Source organism: Cynocephalus volans, chromosome X (assembly GCF_027409185.1).
Source record: "Cynocephalus volans isolate mCynVol1 chromosome X, mCynVol1.pri, whole genome shotgun sequence".
In the NCBI taxonomy this organism is placed as follows: domain Eukaryota; kingdom Metazoa; phylum Chordata; class Mammalia; order Dermoptera; family Cynocephalidae; genus Cynocephalus; species Cynocephalus volans.
In genome coordinates, this window is record NC_084478.1 from 78823269 (window position 1) to 78846977 (window position 23709).

General features: G+C 36.3%; 1 protein-coding gene and 1 pseudogene across 7 annotated transcripts in view; one reads left to right on the forward strand and one right to left on the reverse strand.

The window, feature by feature from the left end:
- EDA (ectodysplasin A) overlaps positions 1 to 23709 on the forward strand; it is a 410625-nt gene that overhangs the window by 83334 nt on the left and 303582 nt on the right. The window lies entirely within an intron of this gene.
- LOC134367680 (small ribosomal subunit protein eS10-like) lies at positions 7727 to 8220 on the reverse strand (annotated as a pseudogene).

A 23709-nucleotide genomic window follows, 5' to 3' on the forward strand; every position in this document is an offset into this window, starting at 1 on the left:
CAAGTGACATTACTCTTAGAAATAAGTGAAAAATGGCTTGATTAGGCATGGAAACAGTGTTAGAGAGGAGCAAAGTTAGAAAAGATGGGCCAGTGAGGAGTGAATAATCAATGCGAGAGAGCATTCAAGTCATGGAGTTTTAAATTTTTTTTTTTAATTTTTATTTTTTTCTTCATGTTGAAGGGATACTTGTACTCCCATGTTTATTGCAGCTCTATTTACAATAGCCAAGAGTTGGAACCAACCTAAATGTCCATCACTAGATGACTGCATAAGGAAAACATGGGTTTTTTTTAAAACCTCTAATAGTTAATTAGTGATACTTCTCCAGTGCTCTGAGTACGGAGGAATTGTAAAGAAGCATAGTGGTTAAGCACATGCACTTTGGAAACAAACAATCTAGCTCTGCCATTTACTAGCTGCTTAAACTTGGCCAAATTACTTAATGTTTTTTGGGGGAGGGGGCTTCAGTTTCCCTTTCTGGAAAATGAATTTTATACCTACCACAGAGGATTGTTATAAGGATCAGATGAGGAAATGTGCGTTGGTATAATGGTGTAAGCATTTACTAAACATTAGTTGTTGCTGGATGTGTCTTTATGAAGTTTATTTACAGTGGGAAACTGAAAAGGTGTGATAAGGTGGGAGGCTATGATAAAAGGTACTATGTCAGGGAGCTGGGTGACATGGAAGAGAACGAAGTTGGGAGGAATTAGGTAGAAATATTATTATTATTATTAATGATGATAGAATATGTATAGCACTTAACTTATAGTGTTTTTTAGTACAGTATATCATTTGGTCCATACTTGACTTCATCACACCTAAACCATCCCCTGGAGATCTGATTGATTTTGGCATGTGTGTGGAAGAGCTGTTGTTTAGTCAGGATGGTTAAGTAGGACAGAGTAAGCAGAGTAGTGACTGTCAACCCTGTTGTCTTCCCATCCATGAATACAGCATCTTCTACCCACGCCACTGACCATTCCCATTTTCTTAATCCCTTTGGTTGGAAGGGAGTTGACTGTAGTCAATATGCAATATGCCTACCAGAGACATGACAAACATATTCACCTTTTCTCTTTTTCCCATTTTTGTCACCCATACACAACCTTTTGAACAGCATTTAAATGGAGCAATGTTTCAGAGTTAATATGTGGAGCATAGTCTTTGAGGTTTAGATTAAAAATTTCAATGAAACCACAAGAAAGTAATCAGGAGCATAACTGAGCAGGTGGAACAAATTTGTTAAGTCTGTTTTGGGAAAACAATAACTGTTTCTCAAGTAATAAATCAGCCTTAGGTTCACTGTTCCATAATCAGAGTGGGAATAAAGGAGGAGAGAATGCATAAGTTTCTAAACACATCTGAGAGTAAAAGCCCTGCCTCTAATGTGGCTGATTTTGATGGGGAATGGAGGAACTTCTTCCTTGTCACATCTAGAAAAATTGGGAAGCTTGTCATTTGCTCTATTGTGTTGCAGATATGACTTGAAGGAACCAATGCACCTCATCTTGTGTATATTGTGGTAGATAGCAATATTTCACACTATTACAAAACAAAGAATTTGGGTTATGAAATTAAAGTCTAACAATACTGCATGGAGAGGCATCACTTATATTAAGTATTGATTCTTAAGATTTATTTTGCATAGGATTCTTATTTGAAAAGATTGATTTTCTCTAATAGTATCAGAGAATCTCTGGGTTAGAATGGACATAAAGGTCATCCAGCTCAGGTCCTCATCTCCTTTGTGAATCACCTCTACAGTAATATCTCTACCAAGTTATCGTCCTAGGCTTGAAATGTGTCAGTAATAGAGAATTTGCCTTCACTGAAAATAGCTCATATCATTTGTAGGCAGATCTAGCTGTTAAAAAAGTCTCCTTAGTTAATACTACAGTCATAAACTCTCTTCCACAGAACAGCCATTCAGATGGGAGACGGAGATCACCATGTCCCCCTGAATTGTCTCCAACACCCCACCTTCAGGTTAATTCTTTCGGTTGTTCCTTTGTTCCTTTGTTGCACTTTCAAAACTATATTGTGGTCATAATTTTGTAGCTGTATTTTTACACATTCTCTGAATTGTGAGCTCCTTGAGGGCATGGACCACATCTTATATCTTTCAACGTGTCTGGTATATAATAAGAGTTTGAATGAGAAGAACATGATATTAAATCTCTTCACTGTGTAGGCTACTCTTGTTTGGATGTTCTCTGGTTTATCCTTCATTAAACAAATATTTACTGATACCTTCTCTGTGTCAGACACTGTGCTAACATTTAGGCATACAACAGTGAAAGAGACAGTAAATACAGAAGATAATTGGAGCAAGGAAAGGGAAATAGAGAGTGGCTATGGTGGGGGGATGGGAGTTGCTGTCTCATTTACATGGTCAGGAAAGGCCTACTTGATAAAGTGAGACCTGGAAAAAATGAAGGAGAGAGCCATGCAGACAATCAGGAGAAGAACAAACAATTTAGAAAAAACAGCATGTGCAAAGGTCCTGAGTCCAGAGTGTGCTTGTTATGTTTGAGGAATGGCAAAGATGCCAATGTAGCAGAAGCAGTGGTAAGAAATGAAGTCTGAGATCTGATGGGTCACTGAACTTTCTGTCAGCTCAAAACCTCTCACATATGCTGCTGTGTTTATTCAATTGTAATTTTAGACCTTTTTGAAGGGCTTTTCATTTGTTCCTATCAGATTTCATTGTGTTGTATTACAGCCAGTGTAGTATGTTAATGCCTGATTCTGACCATCCAAATATTCAACATGCTTTCTGTTTGCTACTCAAGCCATCAACAAAAATCTTAGAATTTGGCTAGGGACCTTTGGTTGGCATTTAATCTGTAAATCAGTATTCAGAGCATGTTCTTTAAAATGGTTAGCTCTAATGCGGCACGTTAATTTTGACTCTTTCTAAAGGCTGTTGTGAGATACAATCAAATACTTTCATAGAATCAGAATGTAAAAACGAGCATTTACCTGATAACTTTGATGTCAAGAAGGAAGGAAGGAAAGGAGAAGGAGGGAAGGAAGAAAGACGGATGGGAGGAAGGAAAGGAGGAAGAGAGGAAGAAAGGAATGAGAGAGGGAGGGCTGGAGGGAAGGAAGGAAGATATTTCCTTAATGAACCCATACTACCTCGTAGAGTTCATCACTTCCTTTTTTTTAAAAACTCTTCCCAGAATTTTTAACTGAAGTTGTTACTGAGAAAATTGTAGATTCACATGCAATTATAAAAAAAAATACAGAGAGCTCCCTTGTACACTTACCCAGTTTCCCCTAATGGTAACATTTTACAAAACTATAGTATAATATCATAACCAGGATATTGACTTTGATACAGTCTACCCATTTTATTCAGATTTCTCCAGATTTACTTGTACTCCTGTATGTGTGTGTGTGTGTGTTCATGTGTGTGCATGTATTTAGTTCTATACAATATTATCATCTGTGTAGGTTTATGTATCCATTACCACAAGATACAGAACAGTTTCAACACCACAAAGATCCCTTTTGTTGTCCACTTCCCTCTTGTGCACCCTCCCTTCACCTCATCTCTAAACCCCGGCAACCACTTATCTCCCATTTCTAAAATTTTGTGATTTCTAAAGTGTCGTATAAATGGGATCATACAGTACATAAACTTTGGTGTTTACTTTTTTTACTCAGCATAGTCCCCTTGAGATCCACACTAGTTGTTGTGTATATTAATAGTTTGTGCCTTTTTATTGCTGAGTAGTATTCTGTGGTATGGATGAATCATAGTTTGTTTAACTGGTCACCTATTGAAGGACATTGGCGCTGATTTCAGTTTTTGGCAATTACAAATAAAGCAGCTATGAACATTAATGCACAAGTTTTTGAATGAACATAAGTTTTCATTTCTCTGGGATGAATGCCTAAGAGTGCAGTTGCTGAGTTGTGTAGTAGTTGCATGTTTTTTTTCCCCAAAGATACTGCCAAACTGTTTTCCAGAGTAGCTGTACTATTTTACATTACCACCAGCAACGTTTGAGTCATACTGTTTCTCCACATTCTTGCTAGTATTTGGTGCTGTCACTATTTATTTATTTTTTATTGAAACATAATCAATTGTACATATCTGTGGGGCACAGAGTTGAATATCCATACCTGTGTGCAAAATATGATGCTCAAATCCAGATAATCAGTATATTCAACATTATACAATGTAATCATTTTTCGTTGCCTTTCACCAATTCCTCACGAAATCCCCCTTCCCTCCCCTCTTTCTTAGCTCTGGTAACCTCAGTTCTGTTCTCTCCTTTTTTTTGTTTGTTTGTTTTTTTACTTTATTTTTTAATTGAAACATAATTGATTATAGATATTTATGAGGTACAAAGTTGACTATCAGTATTTGTGTACAATATATGATGATCAAATCAATATTATTAGCATGTTCATCATTACAAATCGTAATTATTGCTTGCGTCTGTTACCCAATTTCTCCCTAACCCCCTTTTCCCACCTCTAGTAACCATAGATCTGTTCTGTCCTTCTGATAGTTCAGTGTATTATTGTGGTCTTTCTCTTATTCCTTCCTTCCTTCCTTCCTTCCTTCCCTCCCTCCCTCTCTCCCTCTTCTCCCACTTATGAGGGAAGACGTGGTATTTCTCTTTCTGTGCCTGGCTTATTTCACTTAACATAATTTTCTCTAAGTTCATCTGTGTAGCTGCGAATGACAGAATTTCATTCTTTTTGTGGCAGAGTAGTATTCCATCATGTATATATGTACCGCATTTTCCTATCCAGTCATCTGTCAATGGATATTTAGGTGGATTCCAACTCTTGGCTGTTGTAAATAGAGCTTCGATAAACACAGGAATACAGGTATCCCTTCCACATGATGATTTCCATTCTTTTGGGTATATACCCAGCAGTGGGATTGCTGGATCGTATGGCAACCATTTGGATGAGAGTGTAGTAATATCTCTTTGTGGTTTCAGTTTTAATTTCCCTGATGGCTAATGATATTGAAAATCTTTTCATGTACTTATCTGCTGTCTGTATATCCTCTTCAGTTAAATGTCTTAATGTCTTTATTCATTTTCTAATCAGATTGTTTGTTTTTTATTTACTGATGAGTTTTGAGAGTTCTTTATATGCTCTAGATATAAGTCCTTTTTCAAACATGTGGTTTGCAAATATTTTCTCCCAGTCTATAAGCTTGTCTTTTTGTTCTGTTGACATAGGCATTCACAGAGCAAAAGTTTTTAATTTTGGTGAGGTTAAATTTATCATTTTTTTTCTTTTTGTGGATCATGCTTTTGGTGTCAAGTCTAAGAAATCTTTGCATAGCCCCAAGTCCCAAAGCTCTTCTCTTAAGTTTTTTTCTAAAAGTTTTATAATTTTACTTTTATATATAAGTCTATGATCCATTTTGAGTTAACTTTTATATAAGGTGTAAAAATTAGGTCGAGGTTACTTTTCTTGCCTATGGATATTCAGTTGCTCCAGTGCCATTTGTTGAGGGGCTATGCTTCCCAGATTCAATTGGTTTTGAACCTTTGTCAAAAATCAGTTAATCATATTTATGTGGGCCTAAATCCAAGTTCTGGTACATGGATATATATGTCCACCTCTCCACCAATACTACACTGTTTGGATTACAATAGCTGTATAGTAAGCATTAATATGTGGTAGAGTGATTCCTCCCACTTTCTTTTTCTTTTCCAAGGTTGTTCTAGCTATTGTAGTGCCTGTGCCTTTCTATTCAAGTTTTAAAATAAGCTGTCTATAAAAATATTTGCTGGGATTTTTTATAGGAATAACAATAAACCTGTGGATCAATATGAGGATAATTGACATTTTTACTATGTTGTCTTCCAATCCATGAAACAGCATCTTTCTCTATTTATTTAGGTTTTCTTTGATTTCTTTCAATAGCATTTTATAATTTTCAGCATATACATCGTGTACGTGTTTTGTTAAGTATATACCTAAATATTTCATTTTCTTCAGAGTAATTATAAGCAGTATTGTGTTTTTAATTATAGTTTCTATATGTTTATTGTTAGTGTGTAGAAGAGCAATTGAATATTTGTGTATTGATCTTTTATCCTGTGACCTTGGTGAACTCACTTATAGATTCTAGGTGTATTTTTATAGTTTGCTTGGGATTTTCTACATAGGCATAGCATATGCAAATAGATAGTTTTCTTTCTTTTCTAACCTATAGGTGTTTTATTTTTGTTGCCTTATTGTATTAGCTAAAATTTCCAGTACTGTGTTGAGTTAAAGTATTAAGAGCAAATATCCTTGCCTTGTTTCTGTCTTTATATAGTTTATGGATCAATTGCTCTGGGTATTACAATATACATACGTGACATAACAGTCACCTGGTATCAACATTTTACCACTTTGAGTAAAGTTTTGAAACCTCACTTACATTTAGGTCCCTTCTCTTTACCCACTTTTAAATATCATTTTCTTGAATATCAGATGGCCCTTTACTGGCCAGCCACCAAAAAATGAATATCAGATGGTGTTATACTTTTGTTTAAATTGTCAAATATGCTTTATAAAAGTCATGAGGAAAAGGATAGTCTTTTGTATTTCCCTATATTTCTTCTCTTCCCATTGTTTTTTTTATTCCTGATGCTAAAGATTCCTTCTTTGATCATTTTTCATTGTGTTTTAAAATTTCCCTTAGCCAATTTTTAAGGGTAGGTCTTTTATCAATAAATTATAGTTTTCCTTCATTTGAGAATGTGTTTATTTCCCCTTTACTCCTGAAGGAGTTTATAGAATTAATGGTTGACAGTTTTCTTTCAGCACTTGAAAAATATTGTATCACTTTCTACTGGCCTCCATGGTTTCAGAATACAAATTCTTGGCCTTTTGAATTGGTGTTATCCAATAAGTAATGTGCATTTTTTTCTGTCTTCTTTTTGTCAAGTTTTTTTTTTTGGGGGGGGGGGTGTCTTCAGTTTTTAAAATTTTAACTATGATGTGTCCCAGCATGGATTTCTTTGAGTTTATCCTGTTTGGAATTTGTTCAGTTTCCTGAATGTGTGTCTTTTACCAGATTTTAATTTTTCAACCATTATTTTTCAAATATTCCTTCAGCCCCACATCCTTTCACCTCTCTTTTTGTGACTCCAGTGATATAAGTATTGGATTTTTTTGTTACTGTCCCACAAGTACCTAAGGCCCTGTTCATGTTTTTTCAGTCTATGCTTTCTCCATTCAGATTAGGTGACGCTGTTGTCTGAATGTCCTCAAGCTCAAGTTGGAACTTAACCCCTAATATGGTGGTGGAAGGTGGGGCCTTTAGTGCTTGGATCACGAGGACTGTGCCCTTGTGAATAGATTGATCCATTCATGGAGTAATGGGTTGATGGTTTAATGGGTTGTCATGGATGTGGTTCTGGTGGCTTTATAAGGAGAGCAAGTGAGAAGGTTCGCTTTCTTGCTCATGCCATTCTTGCTATGTGATACGCTGTTTGCCATGGGACCCTGTAGAGAGTTCCCACGAAGAAGAAGGCCCTCATCAGATGTGCCCCCTGGACTATGGACTTTCCAGCCTCCAAAACTGTAAGAAGTAAATTTCATTTTTTTATAAATTATCCAGTCAGAAAACAGACTAATACAAGTGAATTCTACTATTCTGTCTTCAAGTTCATTGATTCCTTTTATTGTTTATTTTTAAGTTTTTCTGGCTACAAATTTATTCAACACAAAATAATCCTTTCTAACTTTACTGAGGTGGCTGACCATGTCCATGACCAAATCTACATCTAAATTAGAATTCGGTTTTTGACCCAGCCCCAGCCTCCACTTTCTTTTCAGCACCAGGGAGCACAGTTCTCCATCTGTAGGTGTCTCTGTTGGCTTTCCCTCTTCTGAGTCTTGCAGGTCACTTGCCTTCCAGATCTTTGGGCCAAGGCCTGCAGTCTCTCGGGACGGCTGCGGTGCAGGGTGGCAGGCACAATCTCAGGAGGCAGGTGGAGGTAATCACAGAGATACTGGATTGTTGGTAAGGTACCAGTAGAAATGTTTCCAGGCAAACTGTTTCTTCATGTAGCCTCGAGACTTGAGAGCCTGCCTGGTCTTCATGATGAGAAGGTTAGTTACATTCTTGTCTGCCACTTCTGGGTGCTTAGACATATGGACATCCTTCTTGGCCACCATCACTCCCGCCTTACAAAGAAATCCATAAATGGCAATCCGGTTCCTCTTAGATATCAACATTGCAGCAGCAGCGTAGTCCACGGCTGAATGTAGAAAGACTCAAGTTAATTGGTTCTATCCTTTGTCATCTCCATTATACTATTGAGCCCTCCAGCAATTTTAAAAAGATTTCTGACATTATATTTTTCAGTTCTATAGTTTCTTTTTTTTATAATTTCTATTTCTTTGCTCAAGATTTTATTTTTTCATTTGTTTCAATAGAATTTATAATTGATTGTTGAAGCATTTTTGTGATAGCTCCTTTAAAATCTTGTCAAATTTCAACATCTGCTTCAGTGTCTTTTCTCCTTCAAGTTGTTATTTGTTTGTTTGTTGGTATAATGGGTATTTTTTTATTGTATTATGGATGTTTTATCTATCATGTTATCAGACTCTGGGTTCTATTTCCATCTTTTATTTTAACAGTCATCTTGTTTATGTTTTGCATGTAGTTCTGGACTACTTTTGTGGGTGGTGGTTCCAATGGCAGTTTAATTTTCATAGGCTTTGTGGGACTATATTGGTTTGCTTGGTTTATCTGGTGCTTCTGGGGCTTCCACTGGTCCTGTTGTTGGTGCCTAAGAGCGCAAAATGGGTTTCCCCAGGCCTGCCACTATATGTTTCTGGAAGAAGGAGGGACATGGTGGGACCCTCCATCACTGTTCTCCACCTTACTCTGCCCCAGTGTGTCAGGGCAGGGGAGGAGAGTCTTGGATGTGTGAAATAAAGAAGCTTCCAAAAACTGGGCTGCTTCTTCTGACTCAAGTTCCATTTCTGGTCTCATCTTCCCTCCCAGTATCTTTGGGTGGAGGTGGAGAGTTTTGAGCCCCTAGAGACAAAGATACTTCCCAGACAAGGCTTCCTGCTGTAGCTACATCTCTTCTGTAGGGCTCTGTCTTTCCAGCCTCAGTTATCTCAGGGTGGGCAATGGGAGTCTCAGGCCTGGTGCGAAAGGAGAGGACCTCCCCTGGCTGCTTATTTGTGGCTGGGCTCCCAATTGATCCTTTGTACTGGTGACGTTGGGCTCTCCTGACGTTGTCGAGGACTCCTGTTTGACTCAGGAGAGGAATGAGCCTACCTGGGCAACCTCTGTTGCTGGGTGAGGGATTTGGAAACACCAGGTCTGGGTAGTCCTTCTCTGTGGAGTGCAGGGATATAAGACATCCTGTTGCTATACTGTTCCTCCAGACTCAAACCAGCTCAGCTTCTTATCACCCTTTCCAGTTCCCCTTTGGTCGTCTCTTGTGCCATTTCCAGGTCTTATAGTTCTGCTTAGCTGGGAGGAGCAGAGAAAAGCACCATCCTGACCAGACCAGAAGTCTTTTTGATAATGCGTTCTATAAAACTTGCCTTAGAATTGAGGTTGCATTCACTAGCTTGCAGACATGACTTTCTTCTTTTTGAAAATCAAGGCTACATTTGTCTCTCTCCAGACTTTGGCCCTTCTCTCATTATTCACAATTCTGTCTAGACAGTAGTTTGGAAATCTTAGCCCAAGTTCTTTCCAGTATCCCAGAATTTATTCTAGGACAACTGCTTCTAAATCTTTTCTTGTGTAGCTGTTTTGAGTTTCCTTCTACTAATGTTTCTTGTACTCTTTCTTGTCCTTTTAATTTTTCTTAACAGATGTCATGTGTAAGTAAAGTGGGAATTGAATGATTTTTCTTTTTCTTTGTCACCTGACATTACATTTCTTGTTATTTATTGCAATTTGAAATCCAATCCCTTTTTGTTATCCTCAGAACGTATCTCTTTCTAAGGCTCCGGTCATTCTGAACTTTGGCCTTTTTGTGTTTTGCAGTTACATGTCATTCTTTCATAGTTATCACTGGTTTTATCTACTTCATTGCATTAGTAGAGCTACATATACCAACTTAAGAGTCAGACAGACTTACATTTGAATCTTACGTGTACCTCTTTCTAGATGTGTGATTTAGGATTGGTTATTTAACCTCTGAGCTTCCATTTCCTCATCTATAAAATGGAAACAGTAATACTACTACTAATAAGACAAATTTTATAGGGCTGTTATGAGGATTAAATGAGATAATACACATTAAGCATGTAGCACAGTTCCTGACACAGAGTAAACACTCAGTGTCACTACTGTCATTGTTATACATTTTAAAAATCTGAGATTATAGAAAATTTATACAGCTGTCTCTTTTGATAACTATTTTTTTCTCCTTTTTGGTGATTGTATAGTCAGAATTTCAGTTTTGAGAGCCTTCAAGTCAGGTTATGTAAATTAAAGTTATCAGGGAAAGAGATTGCATACCTTTTAAATAGTGAGATTTCACCTAATTTAATTGCAACTGGCAGTCTTAATGCAGTGCTGGTGATGGTCCTCCTACTGAGGTAAATGCAAATATTTCACAGCTCTGTCTCCATTCAGTTGATGTGTAGGTGTTAAATTAGCCTTTCTGGTTAACCATCCGTAAACATTTCAAAATACATACCTTGTGTGGGTACCCAGCTTGCTTCTACATGCTACAAAAATTTTTGCTTATGAGACATTTCACATTATCATATGTCTTACCTGTATTTCTTGCTGTATTTTAAAATAACTTCATAGTTATAATATACCAACATACTTATCTCGTGAAAAAGTTTGAACTTTCTGAATAGGAATTATATCTAATTTTATATTTTTTACAGTGCTCAACCCAGTGTCATCCAGGTGTTTATCACTGATGATTGTACCTAAAATGATGTACCAGTTGTATGAAGGTCAGCAAATTGACATCATTATGAGTGTATTCTAACTAACCTGTTTCTCTCAATATGTTTTTTCTCAGAGTTAAAGTTAGTAATCTTTTTAATCTTAAGAAATTCTTTAGGTTTCATATTTGATAGCTATAATTCTGGAACCGTCCAAAACTATCTTAATTACAGGCATGTTGAAATGTGTTTGAAATTTTTCTGCTGTAGTTGTTACTTCTGGGCAGTATTATGTAATCTTAAGGATGTGTGTTTTCCTCAGAGATTCAACATTTCCTGCTTTCTTCCACCTATTTTTTTTTTAGCTCTCCACCTGGGAGAATTTTTTTACAAATTCTCTCCTGGGGAGAATAAGAATACAAATCCAGATTGTTATCAGTTTTTTGGAGATGTTTAGGACTAGGGTCTTGCTAACTCTGACCTTCAAGTGTTCTAGATTGTTTTCGAGGGCCAGTACTGATATTATGGCCAAATTGTAACTTGGGTAATTTAGATTCTGATAACAGAAATCTAAGTGAAATGGCACAACATCTAGTGTTTAACTTGTTGGTATCATGAAATGGTGATGTACAGTGGCTTGGCTTTCTCCATGATATTTCATTGGTGAATTGATGCCTAGGTATGATTTGTTTATATGCTTATAAAATGTTCGTGAGTCCTTTGGGGGAATAAAGGATTGATTAGCGATGGTTGGGGTGCTTTGTGTTTCACTACAGAATTGTACCCTTGCTAGCAAAAATATAGATGAAAGAGACTGAGTCCTTGGTCCTGAACTGCAGTTGACCTTTCTCCAGGCTTTCATGACCCACTGCTATTTCCTTGTCTCTTCCTTTAGCCCAATCCATGATTTTGCTTTTCTTAGAAAAACATATTCTGGCTTCCCTTGTGCAGGAACATCTTCCTTAGACTGTTTCCACATTGTACTATATGTCTGGAAAGCCCTCTCCTTTGTCTGCCAAAGTCTCTCTCCGCTGTCAGCTTGAAAGAGCTAGAAATCTCACCTCCTTCTTTAAACTCTGCTGACCTGAGTGTCACAGAAGTGACAGCTCCCTGAGGCATAGATCATGTAAACACCTCTCCCTGTCAGTTTATGTAGATGTTCAGTGTTTTATACTGCTGTCTTGGTATCTTTATGGGATAGTTATCTGTGTTGTCTGGCATCTTAGATTCTTTAATCCACAAAAGGGAGAAATCCTATCAGACTTTATTCAGTCTCACAAGTAAGTAGGCATATTAATAGATTGCTCTTTGATGAAAAGGTCATAGAGGGAAAAAGTAGACAAATTTCCTTTGTGAAAAATTAGAAGTCTTGCTGCCTGTTGAAATTTCTAATAGATAATTGAGCTTATAGGCTTAGGAGATGAGACTTGAACATTCAGCATTTCACTTCTTGGTCATGCAGTATCTACTACAGTGTTTTAGAAGTTTTATTTCTCTTTTCTATATACTAGTCATGATTCAAAGAGTTTACAAGCCATCTGACTGGATAAATTTTAAATTTCTGTTGTTAAATTCTCCACAAATCTGACTGACTGAATGTGTGGTGGACTTCTACCTCTGGGAATGTCATCATCCATTAGCTACTTGAACAAAAACTTTTAGGACAGAGACAAAGCCTTCCACAATCAGAATTCTGCCTTCATTTCCTCCTTTATGTCCTATCATTCATCTAGCTCCAACAGTACCAAACTAGTAGTAATTTCCCATGCTCACTGCCATACTTATAAACACATAATATTATCTTCTCTTAAAGTGAGTTCTTCTTTCTCCAACCTTTTATTCACCTGGTATATTCTTGGCTTACCTCACATGTTTTCTATTCTGTGAGCATTTTTTGACATTGCACCAGACAAAGATAGTTATTTTCATTTTCACTCTCCATATATCATCTTCTACACACCTCTAATCACACTTCCAGTTTTAAATATTTAATCATTGAATTTTCACCATTTATGTTTGTAGTCCTGCCTTTACCCATTCTACTCTGAGTTTCTTAGAGACAAGAACTGTTTGTTTTCCAAGTTTTGCAGAGTTATTGACACATATCATATACTTAATGTATGTTGAAATGAATGAATGAATGAATGAATGAACAAACCTAGGGCAGATGCGTCAATGACATTAGATACCATGGCTATCGGAACTTCTGCTTCTGGCTTTGAAAGACTAACTGGTATCAGGTCAACCATCCCTCAAGAAGAACTAGAAAACTGGATAAAATTACAAAATATCTGTTTGTAAGCATTGGAGAGTTACCAAAGCACCAAGAGGTCAGATTTACAGAGAGAAAGGAGATGAATTGAGGTGACTCCAATATTCTGTGCTACATTTCCCTTCAAGGCATTTGAAGTGGTATAGGTAAAGAGGCTGAGAAGTCAAACCGAAAGTAGTAACTAAGAGACAGAGAAGATGAACAGAGGTTTTAGCAGTCTAACAAGGCTGTAGAGATTTAAAAAATGGATTCAGCCATACCCTGATAATCAGGACTTGAGGATTCAAGATGCCAAAGGAGAAGAAGTACAATGAATTTAATCCAATATTTTATACTATTTTTCCCTTGAGACATTTGTTGATTTATAAGTGGTACAGGGAAAAGAAATTGAGAAGCTAAGCAGAAAGTGGCAGATAGAAAGCTCAGTAACTGATCAGGGCTTTCAGCAATTTAGCAATGCTGGAAAGACAGAAATTAGAGTTCAGAGCCTGTCAAAGAGGAGGGCCTCTGGTAATTACCCCAGGTTTTCAATTGGGATCCCCAAAGGACTAAACTGTAGTGGTAAGGATGAACTAGAAAAATACCATTCCTCATAAAGACTAAAGCACAGTTTTGAATCAGCTCAATCTTAGGCAGGATTAAGGTGATCTGTCCTTCATCACTTGCCAGAAGCAAAAGTAAATCTTCTCTGGAGGAAGATAATATCATCCAGAGCTCCTCTGACTTTTAATCTATAATCTCTGGCATTCAATCAAAAATTACTAGGCTTATCAGGTGTATTAGTTTGCTAGGGCTGCCATAACAAAATAACACAGTCTGGGTGGCTTAAACAACAGAAAGTTATTGTCTCACAGCTCTGGAGACTGGGAGGTCCAAGATCAAAATGCCAACAGTTCTGGATTCTGGTGAGGGACCACTTCCTGGTTCATAGATTGCCATTCTCCCACTGTATCCTCATATTGCAGAAGGGATAAAGGAGATCTCTGGGGTGTCTTTTATAAGGGCACTAATCCTATTCACGAGGGTTCTGCCCTCCTGACCTAATCACCTTCCAAGGGCACTAATTCCATTCATGGAGGTGCCACTTTTATGACCTAGTCACCTCCCAAAGGTCCTTACCTCCTAATACCATTGCACTTTGGGTTAGGATTTCAGCATATGAATTTTGGGGGGACACAAACATTCAGTCTACAGCAATATGAAAGAAAGCAAATTATGGAAATAAAAATTATAATAACTAAAATTAAGAACTTGATAGATGAGCTTAACAGCAGTTTAGATATAGCTCTCAAGAGAGAATAAGTATTAACTTCCAGATATCAATTTTCTGCTTTTATCCTGGGAAGATACTCACATATGTAAAACTTCATCAAATTGTTCACTTAAATTTGGTGAATTTTATTGTATATTAATTCTTCCTTAATTATTTGGTAGAATTATCTTGTGAAACCATGTCAACCTGGAATTTTCTTTGTTGGAAGGTTTATAACTATACTTTCAATTTATTTAGTAGATATAGAACTGTTCAGGTTAACTATTTCTTTTTGAATGAGTTTTGTTATTTTGGACCTTACAAAGAATTGTTCTGTTTCATCTGAGTGTTGAATTTATGTGCATAGAGTTGTTCATATCCTATTTTTGTCTTTTTAATGCCTGCAGGATGTGTTGTGTTAGCCCCATTTTCATTTTTGATATTAGCAGTTTGTGTTTTCTTTTTTTCTTGATCTGTATGGTTAAAGTTTTATCAATTGCATTGATCTTTTCAAAGAAACAGCTTTTGGTTTTATTGACTTTTCTTAATTTAAAAAAAAAATTCTTTCCCAAAGTGTAGTATGCATCAAAATCACTTGGAAGGCTTTCAAAAACAGATTGCTAGGCATCATCCCCAGAGTTTCTGATTTGGTATGTCAAGGTATATATGGTCTGAGATTTGCATTGGCTTTAGAGCATGGTGTCCACCCATTCTTCACTAACTCTGTAAGATGAAAATGAGATTTAACTAATACAAATAAACTTAAGACATGTTTTCCTCACTGAGAAAAAAAAAAATTCCTTTTGCTTACTTTGAGCTTAATTTGCTATTCTTTTTTAGTTTTATTAAGTTGGAAGTTTAGGTTATTGAACTGAGACCTTTCTTCTTTTCTAATATAAACATTTAATGCTGTAAATTTTCCCTAAGCACTGCTAAAGTTGTTGAATAGGAATTCTCAGAGTGAACGTCCCTGTTTTGTTCTTGATCTTAGAGGAAAACAAATCTTTTACCAATAAGTATCATGTTGGCTGTAGATTTTTCATAGGTGCTCTTTATCAGATTGAAGAAGTTTCCTTTTATTTCTAGCTTGTTTAAAGTTTTTATCAAGAATATATGTTGAATTTTGTCAGATGCTTTTTTTTTGTACCTATTGAGATTATCTGCTTTTTATTTTTCATTGTGCTGATATGGTAAATTACATTGATTAATTTTTTAATATCTTATTGAAGATTTTTACATCTATATTCATAAGAGATCTTGGTTTGTAATTTTCCCTCTTGTAATGTTTTTGTTTGGTTTTGTTATCTGGGTAATATTTGCCACAAATAATATAAGTTGGGAAGTTCTCCCTTCTCTAGTATTTCCTAGAAGTTTGTGAGAAATTGGTATTATTTCTTCCTTAAATGTTTGGTAGAATTCACCAATGAAGTCATTTCAGCTTGAAGTTTTTCTTGTTGGAAGGGTTTTAACAACAAATCAATTTTTATAATAGGTATAGGACTATTCATATTTTCTATTTCTTCTTTAGTGAGCTTTGATAGTTTGTGTCTTTCAAGGAATCTCAGTTTTGTCTAAGTTGTCAAATTTATGGGTGCAGAGTTATTTGCAGTATTATTATCTTCTTTATTTTGGGGGGGTCAAGAATGATGCCACCTTTTTTATTTCCAATATTGATAATTTATTTCTTTTATTTTCTTGGTGAGTCTGGCTATAGGTTAATCAATTTCATTTATCTTTTTATAGAAACAGCTTTTGGTTTGATTGAAAACAGGAAAAATAACATACAGAAATAAGTTTATGGATTTCTGATTATTTTCTTTAATTAAAAAAATTTTTTTTGGTAATTTATTATACATACATGTGGGATACAACGTTGACTTTCAATAATTGTGCACAATGTGTGGTGGTTAGATCAGTATAGTTAGCTTATTCATCATTACAATACACAATCATTCTTTATGTCCTTGACCAATTCCTCATTAACCCCCCTCTCTTCTCCTCCCCTACCCCTTTCCACCTCTAGTATTCTAAAAGTTAAACATATTATTGTGATTGTTCTTTCTTTTTCTTTCTTTCTTTCTTTCTTTCTTTCTTTCTCTCTCTCTCTCTCTCTCTCTCTCTCTCTCTCTCTCTCTCTCTCTCTCTCTCTCTCTCTCTCTCTCTCTCTCTCTGTCTTTCCCTATGTCTCTCTTTATTGTTCATTTATTTATTTACAGATTCAGTTCCTGGTTATGAGTGAGAACATGTGGTATTTCTCTTTCTGTACCTGGGTTGTTTCACTTAGAATAATTTTCTCCAGACTCATCCATGTTGTTGCAAATGATAGAATTTCATTCTTTTTTATGGCCAAGTAGTATTCCATTGTGTATATATACCACAGTTTCCTTATCCAGTCATCCATTGATGGACATTTAGGTTGGTCCCACTGCCTGGCTATTGTAAATAGAGCTGCAATAAACATAGGAGTGTAGGTATCCCTTTGACATGATGATTTCCATTACTCTGGGTATATGCCCAGTAGTGGGATTGCTGGATCATATGGTAGTTCTATCTGTAGTTGTTTAAGGAACATCCATACTGTTCTCCATAGTGGCTGTACTAATTTACAGTCCCACCAACAGTGCAGAAGGGTTTCTCTTTCTCCACATCCTCACCAGCATCTAAAAGGAAAGCTTATTGCAATAAATGCTTATATCAAGAATATAGAAAGATCTCAAATAAACAACCTAACATTACACCTCAAGGAACTAGAAAAACAAGAACAATCCAATCCAAAAGTTAGTAGGTGGAAAGAAATAATTAAAATCAGAGCAAAACTAAATGAAATAGAGACCAAAAATACCATACAAAAGATCAACAGAACAAAAAGTTGGTTTTTTGAGAAGATAAACAAAATAGGCAAACCATTAGCCAGACTTACTAAAAAAAGAAGAGAGAAGACTCAAATAACAAAAATCAGAAACGAAAAAGGGGATATCACAACTGATAACACAGAAAGACAAAGAATCATTACAGATTACTATGAACAACTATATACCAACAAATTTGAAAACCTGGAGGAAATGGATAAATTTCTAGACGCTAACTACCAAGATTGAACCAAGAAGACACAGAAAAATTGAGCAGATCAATAACGAGCAATGAGATTGAAGCAGTAATCATAAATCTTCCAACAAAGAAAAGCCCAGGACCAGATAGCTTCACTGCTGAATTCTACCAAACCATTAAAGAGGAATTAATACCAATTCTTTCCAAACTATTCCAAAAAATCGGAACAGAAACCATTCTCCCAAACTCATTCTATGAAGCCAGCATCACCCTGATACCAAAACTAGATAAAGATACAACAAAAAAAGAAAACTACAGGCAAGTATCCTTGATGAATTTAGACACTAAAATCCTCAACAAAATACTAGCAAACAGAATACAGCAACATATTGAAAAGATTATCATCCTGATCAAGTGGGATTCATCCCAGGAATGTAAGGATGGTTCAACATATGCCAGTCAATAAATGCGATACACCACATCAACAAAGTCAAGAACAAAACCACATGATCATCTCACGAGATGCAGAAAAGGCATTTGACAAAATTCAACAGTCCTTCATGATAAAGACTCTCAACAAATTAGGTATGGAAGGAAGGTACCTCAACATAATAAACTCTATATATGATAAACCCACTGCCAATATCATCCTGAATAGGGAAAAGCTGCAAGCTTTCCTCTTAAGATCAGGAACAAGATAAGGATGCCTGCTCTCTCCACTCCTATTTAACATAGTATTGAATTTCTGCTTTTATCTGTTTCCTTTCTTCTTGTTTTGGGTTTAATTTGTTCTTTCTCTAGTGTTTTAGTTGGAAGCTTAGATTACTAGTTTTAGTCCTTTCTTCTCTTCTAATATAAGTGTTTGATGCTGTCATTTTCCCTGTCAGCACTGCTTTAACTATATCCCAGAAATTTTGATATCTTGAAATTTTATTTTAATTCAGTTCAAAATATCTTTAAATGTTCCTTGAGAATCTTTCTTAGACTCATGGGTTATTTAGATATGTGTTGTTTAATTTCTAAATATTTGGGGGATTTTTTGGCATATTTTTATGTTATTGATTTCTAGTTTAATTACATTGTGGTTAGAGAACATGCTTAGTATGATTTCAATTCTTAAAAAACTTTCTCACACCCATGAGAATGGCTATTATTAATAGAAACACAGAAAATAACAAGTGTTGGTGAGGATATGGAGAAATTGAAGCCCTAGTGCACTGTTGGTGGGATTGTAAAATGGTATAGCTACTATGGAAAACAGGAAGGAGGTTACTCAAAAAATTAAAAATAGAACTACCATATGATCTAGGAATTCCACTTCTGGGTATATATCTAAAAGAATTCAAAGCCTGAGTCTCAAAGAGATATTTGCAAGCCCATGTTCATAGCAGCACTATTCATAATAATCAAGAGGTGAAAGCAGCCCAGATGTCCATTGACAGATGAATGGATAAACAAAATGTGGTATATAGATAAAATGGAATATTATTCATCCCTATGAAAGAAGAAAATCCTGTCACATGCTACAACATAGATGGACCTTAAAGACATAATGCTAGGTGAAAGATGATAGTCACAAAAAGACAAAGACTATGATTTTATTTATATGAGGTATCTAAAGTAGTCACATTCATAGAATCAGAAAGTAGAATGGTGATTACCAGGGGCTCAGGGAGGTGAGGAGAAGAAGGGAGTTCTTTAATAAGCACAGTGTTTCAGATTTGCAAGATGAATAAATTCTGGAGATCTCTTTTACAATAATATGAATACTGAACTGTACACTTAAAATTTACCATCTTAACGATTTTTATTTTTTTAACCACAATAATAATAATAATAATAAACCTTTTTGAGGTTTGTTTTATGGACCAGAATATGGTCTAACTTGGTGAATACTTCTTATACACTTGTAAAGACTGTGCACTCTGCTTTTGCTGGGTAGAGTGTTCTATAAATGTCATAAGGTGAAGTTGGTTAATAGTGTTATACAGTTCCATATACTTGCTGATTTTCTGTCTACTTGTTTTATTGATTGCTGAGAGAGGAGTGTTAGAATCTTCAACTATAGTTGTCAGTTTCCCTCTTTATCTTTTTTAGTTCTATCTGTTTTTGCTTCAAGTATTCTGAAGCTCTTTTGTTAACTGCATACATACTCAGGATTGTTATCACTTCTTGGTGACCTGAGTCTTTTATCATTATGTAATTGTCCCAATTTATTCCTGGTAATAGTCCTTGTTCCAAAGTTTACATTGTCATATATTAATATGGCCACTTCAGATTGTTTGTATTAGAGTTTGCATGGTATATAATTTTCCTTCCTTTACTTTGAACTCATATATATCTTTATATTTAAAGGGGTTTCTTATAAACAACATGTAGTTTTGTTTAAAGCCAGTTTGACAATTTCTGTCTTTTATTAGGTATGTATGGACAATTTACATTCAATGTAATTATTGATATGGTTGGATTTTGTTCTACCATTTTATTATTTGTTTTCTGATTGTCCCCTCTGGTCTTTGTTCCTCTGTTTCCTATTTCCTCCTTTCTTTTGGAATTTTAGAGAGTTTTTAATAGTCTATTTTAACTTATCTATTGGTGTTTTTGCTATATGTCATTCATGTTGTATTTTGCTGTTCTATGGATTACAATTCACATATCGAATATTGCACAGACTACTTTGAGTTAATATTGTACCATTTCAAGTAAAATGTAGAAGCCTAACAATCATATGGATCAATTTATCCTGATCCATTTACCTTCGTTATTGTTAGATGTATTATATCTGCATATATTGAAAATTCCACGATCCAGCTATTCCACTACTGGGTATATAGCAAAGGAAATGAAATCAATATACCAAAAAGACACCTGTACTCCCATGTTCATTGCAGTTCTATTCATGATAGCCAAGAGATGGAATCAACATAAATGATTGAACATATGAATGGATAAAAAAACTGTGGTATATATATATATATAATGGAATACTATTCAGCTATAAAAAGAAATTATATCCTATCATTTGCAGGAATGTGGATGGAACTGGAAACTATCATGTTAAGTGAAGTAAATCAGACACAGAAAGACAAATACTACATGATGTCACTCATGTAGAATCTAAAAAAAAAAGTGGTTCTAATAGTAGAGAGTAAAATAGTGGTTATCAGAGGCCAGGAGGGGAGGGAGGGTAGTGGGGGAGGAGAAGTGGTGGACTAATGGGTATAAAACTATGCCATCTATCCTAAGTGAATTATTGTGCAGTATATGCATGTATTGAAACCACACACTGTACCCCACTAATATGTACAAGTAAATGTTAAAATTTTTAAAAAGAAAGAAAATTCCACATACTGTACCATAAATTTTGCTTCTAGTAGTCACACGTATTTTAAAGAACATGAATGTAATTTTTAATATTTACCAGGTATTTACAATTACATACTCTTCCATAATTCTTGAAGATCTAAGTTTCCCTCTAATATCATTTCCCTTCACCTAGAATTTCCTTTAGAACAAATCAGCTGATGATGAATTCTGTTAGTATCCCATCATCTGAAAATGTCTTTTCTGAAGGTAATTTCACTGCATATAAAAGTCATGGCTTACAGTTTTATTTGTTTAGCATTTTAAATATGTTTTTCTACTGTCTCTGACCTCCATGGTTTCTTATGAGAAATCCTGTGGTTCTTTGATTGTTTCCCTAAATGTAATGTGTAAATTTTTAAAGCTGCTTTTAAAATTTTTTAAAAATCTTTGGTTTTCAGCACTTTGTTTATGATATGCCTGGTCATAGTTTTCTTTGAGTTTAGGGTTAGCTGAGCTTCTTGAATCTGTAAACACAGCTTTCACCAAATTTGAGAAATAGGAGGGAGGGAGGTTTCGGTAATGGGCCACAATAATCAACCACATTGTATATTGACAAAATAAAATTAAGAAAAAAATAAAATAAAATAAAATTTGAAATGCATATTAAAAAAAAATTTGAGAATTTTTCAATCATTATATCTTCAAGTATGTTTTCTACCCTTCTTTCTTTCTCCTCTTCTTCTAAGATTGCAGTGATATGAATGTTAGAACTTCGGATGTTCCACAGATCTCTGAGCATTTGTTAATTTTTTTCCAATGTTTTTTTCCTTTCTATTATTCTTACTGGATAATTTTTATTGATCTATCTTAAAGTTCACTGACTCTTTTCTCTGTCATTTCCATTTTACTATTAAACCCATCCAGTGATTTTTAAAACTTTCAGATTGTATATTATTCATTTCTAAAATTTGTATTTGGTTCTTTTTATAGTTTCACTTGTTTTGCTGAAGGTACAACTTTTTCATTCATTTTAAGTGTGTTTTATGCATGGAGCATAATTTTAATAACTATGTATTAGTTTTCTATTGTTACATAACAAATTGCACATACTTAGCAGCTTAAAACAACACATTTATTATCTCCCAGTTTCTGCAGGTCGTGAGTCTGAACATGGCCTAGCTGCTCAGGGTCTCATAAGGCTGTAATAAAGGTGTTACCTGGATTGCATTCTCATCTGGAACTCAGAGGCCTCTTCCAAGCTTACATTGCTGTTGGCAAAATTTAACTCCATGCCACTGAAGAACTGAGAGCCTCATCAACTAGAGACTGCCTGCAGTTCTCTGCCACATGGCTCTGTCTCTAGGCAGTTCACATCATAGCAGGTTGCCTCTTCAAGGCCAGCAAAGAATCTTTCTCTCTAGCCTGTTAAAACAGAGTCTTTTTTTTTTTTAGGTCTTATTAAATTTTTTTTTAATTAACAGATAAAATTGTATGTATTTATTGTGTACAACATGATGTTTTGAGCAGAGTTTTATATAATGTAACAATCACTGGAGTGACATCCTGTTACCTTTGCCATATAATATAACCTAATTAAGGGAGTAATGTCCCACCATCTTTACTGTATTTTTTTTTTTTTTTTGTCTTTTTCGTGACCGGTACTCAGCCAGTGAGCACACCGGCCATTCCTATGTAGGATCCGAACCCGCGGCGGGAGCGTCGCTGCGCTCCCAGCACCGCACTCTCCCAAGTGTGCCACGGGCTCGGCCTTACTGTATTTTTTAAAATTTATTTATGTTTATTTTTATTTTATTAATATTATTTTTTTACATTCCATGATGTTGTTGTGGAGCAGTTGGAAGGGAGGGGGAGAGGGAAAAGGGGAAGGAAATGTGATGGAAGAAGGAAGATGGAGGAGGGGCAGGACTGAGGCCTGTGGCACCCCCTCATTCCCACAGGGGAGACGAGGGGGCTTCCAGTGCTGTGGCAAAAGCCCTCAACCCCCACCACCCCAGCTTGGGAACCCAAGGTCCTTCTTGCTGCGGTTTGGTGGTCATTGTTGGGCTGGTTGTGTGTATCAGGGGGGCATGGCTGAGGCCCTTGACTCCCCTACCACCCTGGCTCGGGAGAGCCCAGGGCCCTTCTTGCTGCAGTTTGGTGGTCATTGCTGGGCTGGTTGCATGTGTTGGGGAGGCATGGCCAAGGCCCTCAGGCCCCCTACCACCCCGGCTTGGGAGAGCCTGGGGCACTTCCTGCAGTGGCTGGGTGGTCATTGCTGGGGTGGTTGCCTGTGTTGGGGGGTGTGGCCGAGGGGGGCTGTGGCCAAAGCCCAAGGCCCCCCCCTTTGGACTGGTTGTGAGTGTCGGGGGGCATGGCTGAGGCCTCTGGCCATCCCCCCTTTCTGGCTTGGTAGACCATTCTAGGTGTTATAGGTGTTCTTTGGTGAAATGAGACCTTTACTAGTTAATATCAAACTTTGTCTCTGGTTGTGGGTACTTTGTTTTTTCTTACAGTTCTATGTTGGATTATTTGCTGTTCCCACCACTTAAACTCTGTGCTGGAACTAATTTGTTATCCTTTTCTTACTCCTAAATGGGGGAACTTCCTGTGGAGACCAGTACTTGAGCTGTGTGGTTGAGCTAAATTGCTGCTTTGCTGCTGATTCCCTAGGGAAGGTTTTTTGTGCAGCTCAGCTTTTAATGGTTGACTTTATAGGTACTTCCAGGTCTAGAGAAATCTGGTGTACCTGGGTTGTGTAGAAACTCTGGTTTGGGCCTGAGTCTTTTCGTCAAACTGCCCCCCATGCAATTCTGTATTCCTAACCAGTTTCCTCTGAGTGGTCCTGTGCTGATTGGGGGCAGATCAGCTTTCCTTGCTGTGCCCCAGTGTTCTCTCAGTGGGCCATCTCCCCCACTGCCTGTGCTCCAAACACTTCCTATGGGACGGGACATGCGCAGGTCCTTTGCAATGA